The following is a 16,833-nucleotide window of genomic DNA, read 5'->3' as shown; positions in this document are numbered from 1 at the left end:
ATACTGCCGGCTGGAAATGATGCTTCACCTATAACAGTGAGAAGAAGCGCGGTTCCTCGGTATGAATAGCAGGATCCGGCAGCGCGCATCGCTTGATAAAATCGGAGTCCTTGAATTTGGGTAAAATTCAGAGATTTACGCGTGTTCTACTCCGGGCACTATTCAAAGGCTGCGAATAAGAAGAGCTATGTAATTACAGGCACTCTACATTAGCCAGGGCTGTTTCAGTAATATATATACCGTGTGATATTGCTTGGGTGATATTGCTCCTTATAAAACTTATAACATGCGCAAAACAAATGCGCTTACCATTGTAAGATCCATGCTTCTGTGTATCCGAGTTCATCCCACATCGAACACGGTGGCCACCAGTGCCGTATTTTGTCTAGCTGTTGTTTCGCCTATAATAATTCTAACACTGTTCGATAACATAATGTTCGATCAACGCTAAACAAATATTTTGGAGCGCTTGCTAGCATGCAGTGGAAAAATACCCTATAAACTCGTCCTGGCGCGCGAGGAGACAGGCTATGTGGCATGCGCAATGCGTTGCGTCGATACCTGAACATTTTGCATTGCACTTGCATATTATTACATCAGTTAGAACGCCCTGTAGCAAATGCACATGTAGCCGTACATGGCAGTTAACGAAGCTCTCAGGAAGTAAAAGAAGTTTAAGGAGATGTACACAAGAATACTAAAGAAAATATACATTGTGCGCCTGATTGAATCAAGCTGGCTAGCTGACTATATCTCCTCATTATACGTTGTAATGCTAACGGATGTGTTTAACGGATACGGTTGTGTCAATCTCTTTTCTGCATTTGTATCAGCAATACACTAGGCGTCTCTTCCTTACCTCGGCAAAAGCCGGCGAGGTCCGCAAATTTTTGTGTCAGCTTGGTTAAGAGAACTGAGATTGCACCAACTACAACCGTGTGTCCTCAGCGGTGGGTAATTTTCAGAGCATTCGCACCGTATGCGGGGTGCCCTGGGTTCAAGTACTGGTGCCGCCTGAAACGCACCGGTTATTTATAATGGGTAGAAACGTACCACGACCTGACACTCATATTTGTTTTTTTGAATATGTTCTCATCACAAAAGGATGAGCTATAGATATTTGCGAAGGTTTCTTGGCGGCCCTTCCCCGGTTGCAGCTTTGGTAATATAGTCGAGTGTCTGCTTCTGCTGTGGGAGGCAAACAATTACTGCCACCGGGTACCTACAGTTAATATGTACAAGCGGCCTCCGGCTCACTGCTCGGCAACTCGGAACTCTTTTATAAGGGAGTTGCAGACGCTTAGAAGTACTCTCGCCTTATAAAAACGCGGCGAAACGCAACCGCTAGACATTTTTATAGTGTTAATTGTTTGGTGTTGTGTTTGTCTTAGATCTTACACGGCAATCGCAGCTGCCTTACGAACCTCTCACAAGCAACAAGCCCCTCGAAAGCCGGACGACCGGCCGAGTTTCTGTTTGTACTCGTTTTAAAATCGTTCGGTGTGCAGTGGTGGTGATCGAACCAGGCACATCCCGGAGCCGAGCAGGGCTTCCTACTCACTACATAAGGACTGCGTTGGAGTGTATGTCTATCAGCCATAACTAACACAGCTTTAACCATAGGTCATAGCTTTAACCAACAAAGCTGTTATTTGGGCGGATTGGCGTCCAAAGTAACAGCGCAACTTTCGAATTCGTGTCCTAGGCATACGCTGATAGTATTTCACCCGTGAATGTGGCACCACCGCTTGTTGAATACGCTGTTTACAGCGCCATCTGCACAATTCGTTTCAATCGACGTGCAATGCAACATCTGCACTGGCAGGGTGCGTAGTACATGCCGAATTCGGTTAGGTAACGCTTCTGTGGTGGAATTTCAAATGTTGTTGCATGTGTTCCTTTACCCAAGACATGGGGAGAAAACATCATTGCACACAAATCTCATTCATTAGACTGAGGCAAACGCGTCAAGTACTGTATGTAGAATTGGTTTCTGTAGGTGGCTTTTAAGCAGCTGATCTTTCAACACATAGAGCCCTATCTCGTAAGGGCATGTGAAAGTCACACTTTCGGTCAACATTACGAATATATTGTGCAGTCGCTCGACATCAGATCAAATCGCATAATGTGAGCGCCAAGCGACAGACCTCTAGAAAATTTAACCACTAGTTTTTTTTAGAATTGTATAGTGACTAGCTGCAATGGACTTTGTGAGCAGTCTCACCAGCGCGGTCAGCCTGAACGTTATTCGTAGTGTCCCCTTGAGCAGGCAACCTCTCAAGCGCAATTTTGCAGCGCATATACATGACTTGGTGTATAAAAAGTTGATATTTTGCACAAACTGGCCGTAACCTTCCGGTGACGTTCGAAAAGATGTGCTGCGCCGGAGGGCTACCCGAGAGAAGCATCAATTTGCTGGCTGTTCGACAATGTAGGCAAAAGCTGCACAAGGCCCAACAAGCTCAGTCACCTCAGTGGCGGTAGTAAGGGTCCTATGGCTAAGCCTGGCCAAAATTGTTGCTCTAGTAGATGGTAACGCCGGTTCTAGTCGAAGAGGAATCAGGCGCATTATGAATACATCATGCAACATCTAGTCTTCCAAAAAGCACTTCTTTCAAACGAGGTCTGACGTTTCTAAAGAGTCGTTTTAATCGAATGAAGTGTTTCAGTTCCATTTCTTGTTTACGTATAGATGATTTGAAGAAAATATATGATCCAAACATTGTCATGAAAGCGCAGCCTCCAATTTTTTCTCTCTTTGTCTTCAATCGCAATAGCAAATGCGTAGTGCATCAACACTTCATTTCAAAAAATATAAAAGGGCAAGAATAATAGCATCGTTATAAATATTAGTGTGAAAACGTTTAAATGACGCACGCACCAAAAGAAAAGAAAAATAACTGAAGTGGGGCAGAAACCCAAAGTCCACAATATGCGTAAGAAAGCAAGTAAACAATGTACGCAAGCCACCGTAGACGCAAAAGATATCGATTACTTGAGCACTTTTTACAGCGAAGCTGTGCATGGCTAGGATTTGGCGGATCATAAAGATAGTGCGATGCCGAGCCAACCCACGGCGGAGGTGACGCGGGCGTTAAGCACACTGCATACGTGGGCCAATATTGACGATAGTGCAAAACCGGGTTGATACGGGGCGGAGGTGCAGTTGGCTATTAAGGGACCATCAGACACAACTTCGCTTGTCATCTTTCTCCACATAGTGGAAGGGCACTAAGTTTCCCATAGCTATCGCGAAAGTTACTGTACGTGCTGATCAACAAGTTACAGGTGGCTTTTCGTATATGTACAGGGTGTTCGAGTGTTGATTCGAGTGCTGATTGCCGTGTTATCGTTTGTTAACGAAGCTTTCCCTCAAGCCTAAATATTTTAAGGCAGTTTGTCGTGTGCGTGTCATGGCCACGCACGCTTATATCGCCTTCCGTTTCGCTACCGCGGCACCACGGCGCTGCAATTCGCTTCAGAAACTTTCCTTTCATTTCTTCTACTCCTACCTTAAACTGGCTCTCATAACTACTACACGCAGAGACAAAGCAACAGCGCTCGCATTCGATCCCATAGATGAGATAAATATATATATATATATATAGACAGAGAGAGAGAGAGAGAAGTATCAATCATAGCACTCGTAGTACAGCCCTCTGGGCCGTTTCTTTTTTTCGAAAGTAGTCCTATTAGGGTTATTCTATTTACACGAAGGTATATCGCCCTAGTCAGTAGCAGTCCTTGAGATAGTTACTCGGGCTAGCTTCCCACGCTAAGCGTGCCACGCTCGCACCTGCTTAACCTTTTCCTAGACTCTAGAGCCGCTCTATTTCCCTCTCATCGACGGGCGCCCATTTTTCCCAAGAGAGTATGCCCTCCAACCGACCACCGCCCATCGCGGACAACATCAGTCCCTTTCCACGTAAGTATGAGGCTCGGAGCAGGAGCTATGGCGCTTCAAAGTAACCTGGGACCTGACGAACCAACCGACTGAGCTATCTTTCCGGGCAACATCCAAGGGTCACAAGTTCAAATCACCTGTTCTCTTCCTTTTTTTTCTTTTTTTTTTCTTCCCCCTTTTTTTATGTCTTTTATTTTAGTCTATCACTGTACGGGAACCCCCCTAAAAAATATATATATATCCACAATTATGTATGGCCACACATGTGCAGGTCATAAATGCCAGGTTCTCTAGCCGAGTGCCATCCGTGCGGTACAACCGAGCTCAGATTGGTCCACCTTGACTGATCAAATAAGACACCACTGTAGGTTAAATGAGGCGTACAGCTCCTGAGGGACGCGCCATGGTTGCTCAGTGGCTATGGTGTTAGACTGCTGAGCACGAGGTCGCGGGATCGAATCCCGGCCACGGCGGCCGCATTTCGATGGGGGCGAAATGCGAAAACACCCGTGTACTTAGATTTAGGTGCACGTTAAAGAACCCCAGGTGGTCGAAATTTCCGGAGTCCTCCACTACGGCGTGCCTCATAATCAGAAAGTGGTTTTGTCACGTAAAACCCCATAATTTAATATTTAATTTAACTCCTGCGGGGGCGGTAGAGTATCCGCCTCCCGTGCAAGAGGATCGTGGTTCAAATCCCGGTGCCGCGCAATTCTCCACCGGAAAATACCAAAAAAACCGTGTGTTGAGAAAATTGCACAAACAGGCCTGGAGTGCGGCCTGATCCCGGTGACCAGAACCGGTAACGCACTCTATCACCAGAGCAGGATTGGCCACCCTGGTGCAGTACTTGGCCACAACCTCCTATATGAATACCACAATCAAACCCCGGCCCTCAGTCTCCAGCAGCCGCGAAGCAACTGACCACGGCGGCGGTCAGATCTGTGACGCAGCAGAGGGTGCTAGAATACCTGGCTCCGGACAGGCCGCCATTGGAATCTGAACCTGGCAACGTTTAACGTTAGAACGTTATCTAGTGAGGCGAGTCTAGATAGTCTTATTGGAGGAATTAGAGGGTAGTAAATGGGGTACAATAGGGGTCAGTGAGGTTAGGAGAACAAAATATATACAGTGCTAAAAAGCGGGCACGTCCTGTGCTACCGGGGCTTAGCGGAGAGACGCGAACTAGGAGTCGGATTCCTGATCAATAAGGATATAGCTGGTAACATCCAGGAATTCTATAGCATCAACGAGACAGTGGCAGGTCTTGTTGCGACACTTAATAAGACGTACAAATTGAAGGTCGTACAGGTCTACGCCCCTACATCCAGTCATGATGATCAGGAAATCGAAAGCTTTTGTGAGGACGTGGAATCGGCGATGGGTAAAGTCAAAACAAAATACACTATACTGATGGGCGACTTCAATGCCAGGGTAGGCAAGAAGCAGGCTGGAGACAAGTCAGTGGAGGAATATAGCATAGGCTCAAGGAATAGCAGAGGAGTGTTATTAGTAGAGTTTGCAGAACAGAATAATATGCGGATAATGAATACCTTTTTCCGCAGGCGGGTAAGCCGAAAGTGGACGTGGAGGAGCCCGAATGGTGAGACGAAATGAAATCGACTTCATACTCTGCGCGAACCCTGGCATCATACAAGATGTAGACGTGCTCGGCAAGGTGCACTGCAATGATGGTAAGAGCTCGAATTAGCCTTGACTTGAGGAGGGAACGGAAGAAACTGGTACATAAGAAGCCAATCAATGACTTAGCGGTAAGAGGCAAACTAGAGGAACTCCGGATCAAGCTACAGAACAGGTATTCAGCTTTAACTCAGGAAGAGGACCTTAGTGTTGAAGCAATGAACGACAATCTTATGGGCATCATTAAGGAGTGCGCAATAGAAGTCAGTGGTAACGCCGTTAGACAGGAAACCAGTAAGCTATCGCAGGAGACGAAAGATGTGATCAAGAAACGCCAATGTATGAAAGCCTCTAACTATACAGCTAGAACAGAACTGGCAGAACTTTCGAAGTTATTCAACAAGCGTAAGACAGCTGACATAAGCAACAATAATATGGATAGAATTGAACAGGCTCTCAGGAACGGAGGAAGCCTAACAGCAGTGAAGAAGAAACTAGGAATAGGCAAGAATCAGATGTGTGCGCTAAGCGACAAAGCCGGCAATATCGTTACTAATATGGATGAGATAGTTCAAGTGGCTGAGGAGTTCTATACAGATTTATACAGTACCAGTAACACCCACGGCGATAAGGTGAGAGAGAATAGTCTAGAGGAACTGGAAATCCCACAAGTAACGCCGGAAGAGGTAAAGAACGCCTTGGGAGCTATGCAAAGGGGGAAGGCAGCTGGGGAGGATCAGGTAACAGCAGATTTGTTGAAGGATGGTGGGAACACTGTCCTAGAGAGATTGGCCACCCTATATACACAATGCCTCATGACCTCGAACGCACCGGAATCTTGGAAGAACGCTAACATAATCCTAATCCATAAGAAAGGGGATGCCAAAGACTTGAAAAGTATAGACCGATCAGCTTACTGTCCGTTGATTACAAAGTATTTACTAAGGTAATCCCAAATAGAATCAGGAATACCTTAGACTTCTATCAACCAAATGACCAGGCAGGATTCCGTAAAGGCTACTCAACAATAGACCATATTCACACTATCAATCAGGTGATAGATAAATGCGCGGAATATAACCAACCCTTATATATAGCCTTCATTGATTACGAAAAAGCGTTTGATTCAGTCGAAACCTCAGCAGTCATGAAGGCGCTGCGGAGTCAGCGCGTAGATGAGCCATATGTAAAAATACTGAAAGATATCTATAGCGGCTCCACAGCCACCGTAGTCCTCCACAAAGAAAGCAACAAAATCCCAATAAAGAAAGGCGTCAGACAGGGAGATACGATCTCTCCAATGCTATTCACAGCACGTTTACAGGAGGTATTCAGAGACCTGGAGTGGGAAGAATCGGGGATAAAAGTTGATAGAGAATACCTTAGCAACTTGCGATTCGCTGATGATATTGCCTTGCTTAGTAACTCAGGAGACCAATTTCAATGCATGCTCACTGTCCTGGAGAGGCAAAGCAGAAGGGTGGGTCTGGAAATTAATCTGCAGAAAACTAAAGTGATGTTTAACAGTCTCGGAAGAGAACAGCAGTTTGCGATAGGTAGCAATGCACTGGAAGTGGTAAGGGAATACATCTACTTAGGGCAGGTAGTGACCACGGATCCGGATCATGAGACTGAAATAACCAGAAGAATAAGAATTGGCTGTGGTGCGTTTGGCAGGCATTCTCAAATCATGAACAGCAGGTTGCCACTATCCCTCAAGAGGAAAGTGTATAACAGCTGTGTGTTACCAGTACTCACGTATGGGGCAGAAACCTGGAGGCTTACGAAAAGGGTTCTGTTGAAATTGAGGACGACGCAACGAGCTATGGAAAGAAGAATGATGGGTGTAACGCTAAAGGATAAGAAAAGAGCAGATTGGGTGAGGGAACAAACGCGGGTAAATGACATCTTAGTTGAAATCAAGAAAAAGAAATGGGCATGGGGCGGACATGTAATGAGGAGGGAAGATAACCGATGGTCATTAAGGGTTACGGACTGGATTCCAAGAGAAGGGAAGCGTAGCGGGGGGCGGCAGAAAGTTAGGTGGGCGGATGACATTAAGGCGTTTGCAGGGACAACATGGCCACAATTAGTAAATGACCGGGGTAGTTGGAGAAGTATGGGAGAGGCCTTTGCCCTGCAGTGGGCGTAACTAGGCTGATGATGATGATGATGCGGGAAGACGGTTCTATTCAGTGGCTGTTCTTGGAAAAACAAAAAATGGCACATCAATTTTGTGTTGATGGTCGATGCAAGACGAGGTGTAACTTGGTGTGGTGAAAATATTTTGCTTAACATAAGGGATTAAAGTAGCATATTCTATGAAAAAGACAGAGACGAAAGTACTTGCGACGTAACCAAAGGTCAGGTAGATCTAGTGTTCTTTTCATGGACGTGACTCTAGAATGACGCGAATAATTTGAGAGAATAAAACGGGCGGCGCGGTTTCGAATGCTTTCAAATGAAATAGCAAGATTGGCATGAGCAGGGTCCCATATCCCATGGCGGAGAACGCCAGCTTTTCTACTTGAAAGGACACAAATGCTTTCGCATTAAAAATTCAATACATAAACACATTGCTCAATGCGCGGACGTGTACACGTTACTCATATATATGCATCAATGCGTTCAACACGCTTCAGTCATCGATTTAGCACACTTCTTCGAGCAAAGCCACACCTTATGAGTGGTATACAGCCCTAAGATATAGTGTTTTGGCCAAAAAGGGTGCAAAAGGGGTGTACGCATGGGTGTAAATACAGAAAACACCCGTCTTAACACTCATAAGGGTGTTAAATGTTTAATGTGTAGACGGTGAATCGAGTGTTTTCTTATATGCACGTGTCCCCAAGCTATCTACAGAGACTGATGCTGCGTCGTGCGAATAGACAATGTATTCAATTCATAGTTTATCGAGAGTTACCTTAAATTCCGCCTTTCTAATTTTTGCGAAATCCACGTGTTTCCGTCGCGGTCGCCTGCGACTGCGACTAGAAGCACGTCCCTGAACGACTCTCCGTTTCCGGTGGTTCACTGGCTTATAACGCCTTCAATTCGTCGGAGATACGCCATTTTCGTCCAATCAGCGAGCCTGTACACGTGTCGGCATGTTCCGCCAATGGGGACACTCAGTGGGCTCTCTCTCCTCCGATAGCCGCATCCGTCCCTTGCTGCTCCTCACCTATTCGTATCCGAATTACCTTAAGGGCTGCAATGCAACTTTTCTCGGGACTAAGGTCAGCTACCTCGAAACACGCAGACCTCGATGTACATTGCAGGAGGGGGGGGGGCGGGGGGGGTAAAATCTTTTTGTGCGACAAACTTGAGCAGGCTAACCAGCCTGTCTGGCAGTCCACGCGCACCTGCGTACCACTATTGGAAAACGTTGACGAGGGGTTGCGCCTGGGGAACTTGACCCATGTTAAGAAATGTTCCGTATGGAACACCGTTCAATGCCGCTGAAATTTTGGGCCAGCCTCCGCAATCGAAGGAAGGAGAAGCCGACCAATCGCCATAGCCGGCACCGCCATCCTCGTCTGCTTATGGAAGGTGCCCCATCTTTATTCACCAGTATTTAAAAATAGTCAAATGCCACGTGCCTGTTAAGAACCGAGGTAATGATGTTTGCCGTCCCTCGAAGATAGTGCCATTTTTGCATTCCGCCTAATTACAGAATGAATCTCAATTAATGCATAAACTTCTCAAGTATTGTATTTAGATAAGAAGTGCAAATGAGAACATTGTACACCAAGATGAAGAACTCCCGATACAGCTTTTTGTCGTTCGATACGGGCTATGTAAATAGCTTTTCCGAGCTTAAAACAAGCCCGCAAATACACACAAAGTGCCTGGAGTGGCCAGTGGCGTGGCAATTTGGCGTGTATTCAAGGGCTTCTTTCACCCTCGGAAACACACCTTTATGTACCACTTATTAAGCAATACAAAGCTGTATCTCAAGTTTCTCATGGTGCTCTACAATTTTCTAATTGACACATTTGTTCTAAGTAAAATATTTGACAAGTTAATTAAACAATCAAGACTAATATAGTAATTAGGCGCAATGCAGAAAATACTCAGAGTATCTCGAAGCGACGAAACATTACGTTGGTTCTGTTCTAGTTGGGGCACCCTGTATAATTTCGCTATGCCAGCTCAGACACAACGAAGCGACCTCTGCTTGTGTGTTTGGGGGGTGGGGGGGGGGAGGCTCACCTCAGGTCATTAAATTGGATGAGAAAAACCTCTCAGGGCAGGCAATGTTAATAGCTTACAAGGCAAATGAGTAATACCTCCTATAAACGACGACAGCGATTGATAGGGTCATTCAAACAACGTTGCGAATCACAGTCCGATGGTGCCGTTTGTAGTTACGTAAATTTGACGTCAGGAGGTTGGAGTAAATTCAGAATGGAATACTTTTACCTTATATGGACCTTATGCAGAACTGTAGTGAATGACAAAAGTACTTTATTTATCTGTATTCTGCAATCTAGGAGCGGCCGCCTCTATCTCTTCGTTTGTAGGCGCCTCTTCGGAATCCATTCCGGGCCATGAATAGGTGTAGCATTTCCCTTGGGTGCTGTTGTTCAGAAGTACGCAGAAACAGTTATGCCCTGAGCACGTAAGATTTTGAGAAGGATTGCACTGGAAAGAAGAAAACATTAATGTAAGGCAAGTTTAGATATATCGCGAATAATAGGCGCGAGCGCGAGTGGTCGCATATATATGGCGCACAATAACATATATTATTTACATGCATTATACAAAGCGATAAAAGTTATTCATGATTCCGTCTTTTATTTACCGTGTTCATTCGCTAGTTTTACGCGGCCACGTTGAGTATGTGACAAGATAACCAGGACAGATCTCAATTCAAACACCATGGTCTTCTTTGAAGAATGAAATGCGCAAGGCAAAGTGGTTTTTCTTTTTTTTTTTTTGCTTCTATTATATCCTTCTTTCGGAAGTGTAACGAGCCTGAGCGCTGATAGTGAATTCTCCCTGAAATTCCACGAGAAACGTTTTTCGCGCTGGAGTAGTAGCCTTACGTCCCCATACCTCATCACCGATGTTTATTGTTGAGCACATCGATGAAGACTATGGCAAGGGCTATTTACTCCTGCGTGCACAGGCAATCCTCTCTTATGGGCCTCTTCCCCGCTCGTCCTGGAGACGTTAATGCCCCTCTGCCTGGTATAGCTGCTCCGAACAGGGTTGCCCAGTATTCGGGCAAATTTTAGCTTCATCAACAGCCCATACACACAACCTTGTAGGGCACTGTATTGTTGATATATGAAGTTGCAATGTTAATACGAAAAAGAAAAATTTTTAATTTGCCGTCCTTGTCTGATTTGGCTGGCCTAGTGTTCTTTTTTTTTTTATGAAAGGTGTGAGCTGGTGCTTAAGGCTCGCTCCTTCCACGAGACATTCACCTGTGGATGGTACGCCAACTAGTACGGATACTGCACCCTGGCTTGGCGGAGGTAACATTTTAGTCGCACAATCTATTGTTACCATTTTGGGAATTCTGCTCCTCCATTCTTGTGTCTCGAGGGATGAATGCGAGAAAATACCACGTGTAGCACGCGCCAAACATTTTAAGATATTTTGCCGAAGAAATAGCCGTGCGAATATTGCCTGATTGTTGGAGCATCGGTCTGCCGTGCTGTGAGACAGAGGTACTGACCCAACGTCGGGCACTTCAATTTTGTTTCGCTGAAACAGGCCTTCAACGAGGCCAGACATGAACTTATCTACTTACTCACTTACTCACTTACCTACCTATTTCGCGCAGTGTACCATGGATATGTATTAAAAAAATATTTTCGTATTCCATTCGGTCAAAATTGTGTTTTTTTTTCTATTCTTATTTTCCATTCGGGCCACGGTTGCAAGCACGACCTGGCATGTCAACGCGATCAAGCTTTTTCTGACACCATGCCCATGCAGCAAATAGCACAGTGCGACCGAGGGCGCATCCATAGGCTCGAGTTTGCTTTCGGCCGCAGACACGGGAAACAAAAAAAGAAGCTTCCTAAACTCTGAGGCTTCACGTGCCAGAAATACGACCTGATTACGAGGCACGCTGTAACTCGGGATTCCGTATTAATTTTGACCGCTTGATGTTCTTTACCATGCACCCAATCGACGGTAAACGGCCGTTTTCTCACTTGAATATCAATTAATCTTACCACTGCGTCTTTTATGCGTCCCGTCCCGGCGCATTATCAACGTGTTGCTCATAAAAGCACAAGCCTGCTAGTTCGTTGCATTCTTACATCCTCGCTGCTAAGGCTTTGGGACGATGTGGACGATGACTACACAGGCTAAGGCATCGGCTCCAGTTGTAACGACACAGGTCGCCATGTGTTATTCTTTTTTTTTGTCGCTGAAGTACGAAAATATCAGCCGTCATACAGCCGTCACAGTGATCGCCCCATTGCCGCATTCGTGCCGTCACACACTCGCGTCCCGCACACACGTTTGCTTGAAGCATACAAAAAGTTTATTTCAAACTGGTAACTCTTTGCGTAAAGCCCAAAGGGTGCTCAATATGTTGCTGCCTCCAAAATGCTTCGCATTATATTGGTTCCATATATAGCGTTCATTCTTCTATACTAATAAAATTGTATTCACAATAAAAATACGTTCAAAATACCTGAAGCTTCATGAGGCCGCTAACAACATATAGTTTGTTTGATATAAACACTACATTTGCATGTGAACCCACAAACACACACACACACGCACACACACACACACACACACACACACATATATATATATATATATATATATATATATATATATATATATATATAAATTTGTAGTAGTCAAATAAGTGCTGCTGGCAACTGTATTGATTTTTCATTAGCGTCATGTTGAAAAACAGCATTATATTCTGATTTCCCCGGTGGACACGGCAAAGTGCACGCATCCGTTACTCAACATGAACTTGTATGTATGTATGTATGTATGTATGTATGTATGTATGTATGTATGTATGTATGTATGTATGTATGTATGTATGTATGTATGTATGCATTATGCAGTCACAAACATATGAAACCAACATGTATTGACACCAAGGAAACTGTAGAGTGAATTGCTTTGTTTGAAACATGGAAGTGATTAATAGATGCGAAAGAACACAGGCGAAAAGACAGTTAGTCGCAAGTGGGATACAAGCCCACGTGCAAGGCGAAGCGATTTTGCAACCTACTTTCAGCGAGTTGTTTTTTCGTCCACTTTCACTGTCCTTCATTCATCATTTGTATGTATTAATTAAATCAACTAAATAACCCTGTGTTTTCTTTAGTGTCACTATCTTTGTTGGCTTGATATCATTTGGACTTACGAAAATTGCGACCCCTTTGTTCCCGTTCTGCTCAATCTCTTTCTAGTCGTACATATATATATATATATATATATATATATATATATATATATATATATATATATATATATATATATATATATATATATATAGCACTTGAGTGTGTGTTTGTGACGTTCATTCTTGCTTACTTGGATTTACATATTCTTAAAATGTTCTAAGTTTAATTTCAATTGCTGAATTTCACTAAGTTCAATGAAAAAGCAGTAATTTCGGTATGCACTTCGCTAACTTACCGTTTGATTACAGCTCTCCACGGTAAAGTTTAAGTCGGAGGATTCAGTCGAGTTTGTTGTGGAGTCTGGTCTGCCGAATCCAAAAAACCTGCAATGATTTCAAAGGTGTATATCTTGCTTTAGTTACATAACCAAAAGCACGTTAAAGAGAGTTCGATATGCAGATTAAGGAGCAGTGTCAAATGAAGCACTAGTTGAATGAAGTACTAGTTGTTATGCGAAAGATGTGGACTGTAGCTGGCTGACCAGCATTTTTTAAGGTTCGGCAAAGTGTTAATAAAATGTGTCTGTGTAAGGCCAGCAGTGGTGTGTGTCACGCAAGCGGGTGCTTGACTTCACCTAGACCAGCACGACGGCGACGGCGACAATCGTGTAGCAGCCGATAGCATAATTTCTTTTCCGATCGGTTGACGCGAGTTTACGACATGGTGAATGTTAACTTCTGTAAAGATACTGAACGGGCGCTCGCGCGATAAACACAGATTGCGAATTCACCTCGTACCTTGTTTCTATCAGATGGCTTATGTTACTGTTACGATGACATTTGTACAACCTCGAATAAACATTTCAATATATTCAACCGGGACTAATCGTGAATGTTCCAGAATATCACGTAGCTTCGATATAGCGTCAGCTGCTAAAAGAGTTGGACTGTGGAATATGGGCGGATCCCAAAACTGGCTGCATTCTAACACAGTGTCATAAAGCACTGGCTGCCTCGAGAGAAAAAGTGCAAGAAATTGGCACGTTTCTTTTCTCACACCAGAAATTAGGCTATTCGGGTTTTGCACGAGGGAAGTACGGTACGCATGTTATTAGCTTAAAGGTTAGAGCATCAGGCAACTTGCTGGAATGCCGTAGTTAGACGTTTGCCAGTTAGGCTTTTATATTTAATGCGATTAGCATTCTGTACCTAATGAGGCCTATTTGGCGTACTGCTGCTATGTGCTATTTAAGCCCTGAAACGTCACTTTCTGCTCTGGACCAAAAAAAAAAACGGAACTTAAGTTTCCGACTGATATAAAAAAGGGAAATTGCATGTCCGACTGATTAAAGTGAAGAGACGCGCTTTTCTATGTGAGAATGAAAATAATTTTTACGCCTGAAGGAGACACCTGTTCAATCGCGCCGTATTTCATTTGGAATGATACGTGCTGAACACAATTCTACAGGGCCAGTGGGTGTAAAATGGCTGTGGCTGGGTGGCTGCCAGCAGTGAAGATTTCTTTGTAACGTTTGAAAGTTTAGACGCTGCGGTACGCGGGTATATTAATCCGATGAGAATTCTCACTCTACTTCACCCACCATCGATTGTTTATGGCTATTCAGCATTATGGAGTATCCCTACACTGATTCAATGCTAATGGCATTAACATTGACAATCATCGTGATATGCGTCCTTGTCGAACTTTTGGGAAGGTGGCCGAAAACGGGGGCCGGCCTCGAACCTATACCTACTGCAATGTGGCTCGAATGAGGCAAAGAATGCTGCGCATTGAATCTAAATGTCGCCGCGATATAAAACATACGCATACATGAGGCGTCTTAGACCTGCGGGCGCCACCGTGTCCCTGTGCTGTAGCGGTATCGTAGCACGCTGAGGGTCCGACGGTCTCCATAGACACCCAATGCGTTTGGCTGCAATAACGTGGAAGCAAAGTGGAAGCACGCCCACATTCTACTCGAATGTTTTCGGCAGTCGTCTCGACGTACCCTTTGCTTAGTCACCAGGGCATCGTGCTGCCTCCGCTACTGACATTAAAAATATGAGCTCTGACACTTTCCTTCTTGCTTAGTGACAAACGCCGTTCTTCCGTCCGTGCTATCTAACGTATCATCGAACTGCGACGCGTCAAACGCCTCTCAAGCCACTGTTCCTCCTGCCAGCGTTGTGAAAAGCCTGGAAGCCGCTTGGGTGTTGTTTCTGTTGCGCAGCAGTTGCCTCGCTTGCTACGTAACGGCAACATGCAATCCACGCGAATTGCAACATCATCCGAAGAGCTCAAGCGCAATGTTAATCATTCCAATTGATTTCAGTGCTTCCGAACCAGCGATCTGCTTTATCCTTATTTTCCTACTGAACATCCATACAGCCTTCAGTGTACATGCCTCAGAGCCACCTAGCGCTCCTCAGTAGCCATGCAGTCCTGCCTGATGCTCGGTCGACTAATTCTTCAGGTGATGTTATTCTTACGGAGTTAATGAATGAAGGACGAGGATGGTTGACAGTGAGACGAAGTTGACGACTTTGGCGGGACGCTTGCACGGGTTTCCCTTCAGTCATCTGGCCTTAATGTTGTCGCGTTGCCTTTGCTTCTACATATAACACGTGAATTGTATTTCCCGTCTGTGTGATACTTTCAAGGCCGAGTTTGCGGGATCGAATGCCGGCCACGATTGCCGGATTTTGACGAGGGTGAAATTCAAAGTGCCGTGCTATGGGGACACGTTAAATATCCCCTGGTGGTCAAAATTACTCTAGAGAACCCCACTACGCCGTTTCCCATAATCAAATTGTGGTCTTGGCAAGTAAAAGCCCAGAATTAAATTCAATTCAATTCTGCATAAAATTTCAGTGAAGGTGCCGAGTAAGGGACACCTCCCACGGTAACTCCGCGTCGGTCGTCGTTTCGGACTTTTGTATTTGATGTCATAATATCCGGTAACTGTATCAGCGCCCTTTGTTTCAACAATCCGGCATTCGCTCCTGGGGAATCGTAGCATATGCTGTCGTTTCCATAGAGTAGACGCTTAAGCTGGGTGGTAGATTGCGAGTGCACCAGTAACCCCAACGAAAGGTATTTTAACGTCATGTTGGCAAATGCCATCAACATCAGAGGCACAATAATTTTACAACCACAAATATGAGCTCCTAACCAGTGAGGCAAGAACAACTACGTGCATTATTTGGCAAGTCAGTGAGACGGAAGACCAGCAGCAGACGGAGCTGAAATGAATTGTCAATATTGTGATGCATACCTATAGCTTTCATTTTCCATTTATAGAACTGGAACACTGTTAACTTTTTTTTATTGGAGTAATTATCTACTAACCAAAAATCAGTTGCCGCATTACATTATTTCGCTGCTACAGCATTAACAAAGATGCGTAATATATTAGTGTGACAGTAGGAATGTTCGTTATTTTACTGGCATATCCCTTTCGAGTACAAGGAAAAACTTCCAAAGCATTGAGAATCAAAATTAGGCACCACGTGGAACATAAAATAAATTTATATCTGATCCGTGCCACATTATGATTATTATAAATGTGATATCGGTGGGGAGTTGTACTTACACTGCCTGTAGGATCACGGCCAGGAGGATTGCTGATTTCATTGATACCACCGAAGCCATTTCCAATCAACTGGTATCTCAGTCCCGGTCTGCAAGATGGAATGAAAATCTCGCCCTTTTATACCGCTTGTTCAAAAGGTCGAAGTTAAATGAGGTCGTAGTTAGCTGCTGTGCGAAAACAACCAATTGACGCAGGCAATGGCATTCCACCTAGAGTACAGCCACCTTATTTTGGTACACGGAAAAACAAAGAAACTGTTTAGGCCTTTCCGTCACTATTTGACGTCAAGCTCATGACGATATCGTCCTCAAAGAGGTTATTTATTTCAAATGACATGCCTTCACAGCATGAAAAAGGAA

General features: G+C 44.5%; 1 long non-coding RNA gene across 1 annotated transcript; it reads right to left on the bottom strand.

The window, feature by feature from the left end:
* Nucleotides 1-9,990: 9,990 nt before the first annotated feature.
* On the bottom strand, nt 9,991-16,560 carry LOC129387681 (uncharacterized). The gene is made up of 3 exons (XR_011893014.1): nt 16,475-16,560; nt 13,178-13,265; nt 9,991-10,189 (listed from the first exon to the last, which is right to left on the bottom strand). It is a non-coding gene; the product is annotated as an uncharacterized lncRNA (long non-coding RNA).
* Nucleotides 16,561-16,833: the final 273 nt, after the last annotated feature.

The sequence above is a fragment of the Dermacentor andersoni genome, chromosome 3 (genome assembly GCF_023375885.2).
Source record: "Dermacentor andersoni chromosome 3, qqDerAnde1_hic_scaffold, whole genome shotgun sequence".
Taxonomy (NCBI): domain Eukaryota; kingdom Metazoa; phylum Arthropoda; class Arachnida; order Ixodida; family Ixodidae; genus Dermacentor; species Dermacentor andersoni.
The sequence above is the reverse complement of the archived record's forward strand: the minus strand, read 5'-3'. Positions and strand labels throughout refer to the sequence as shown.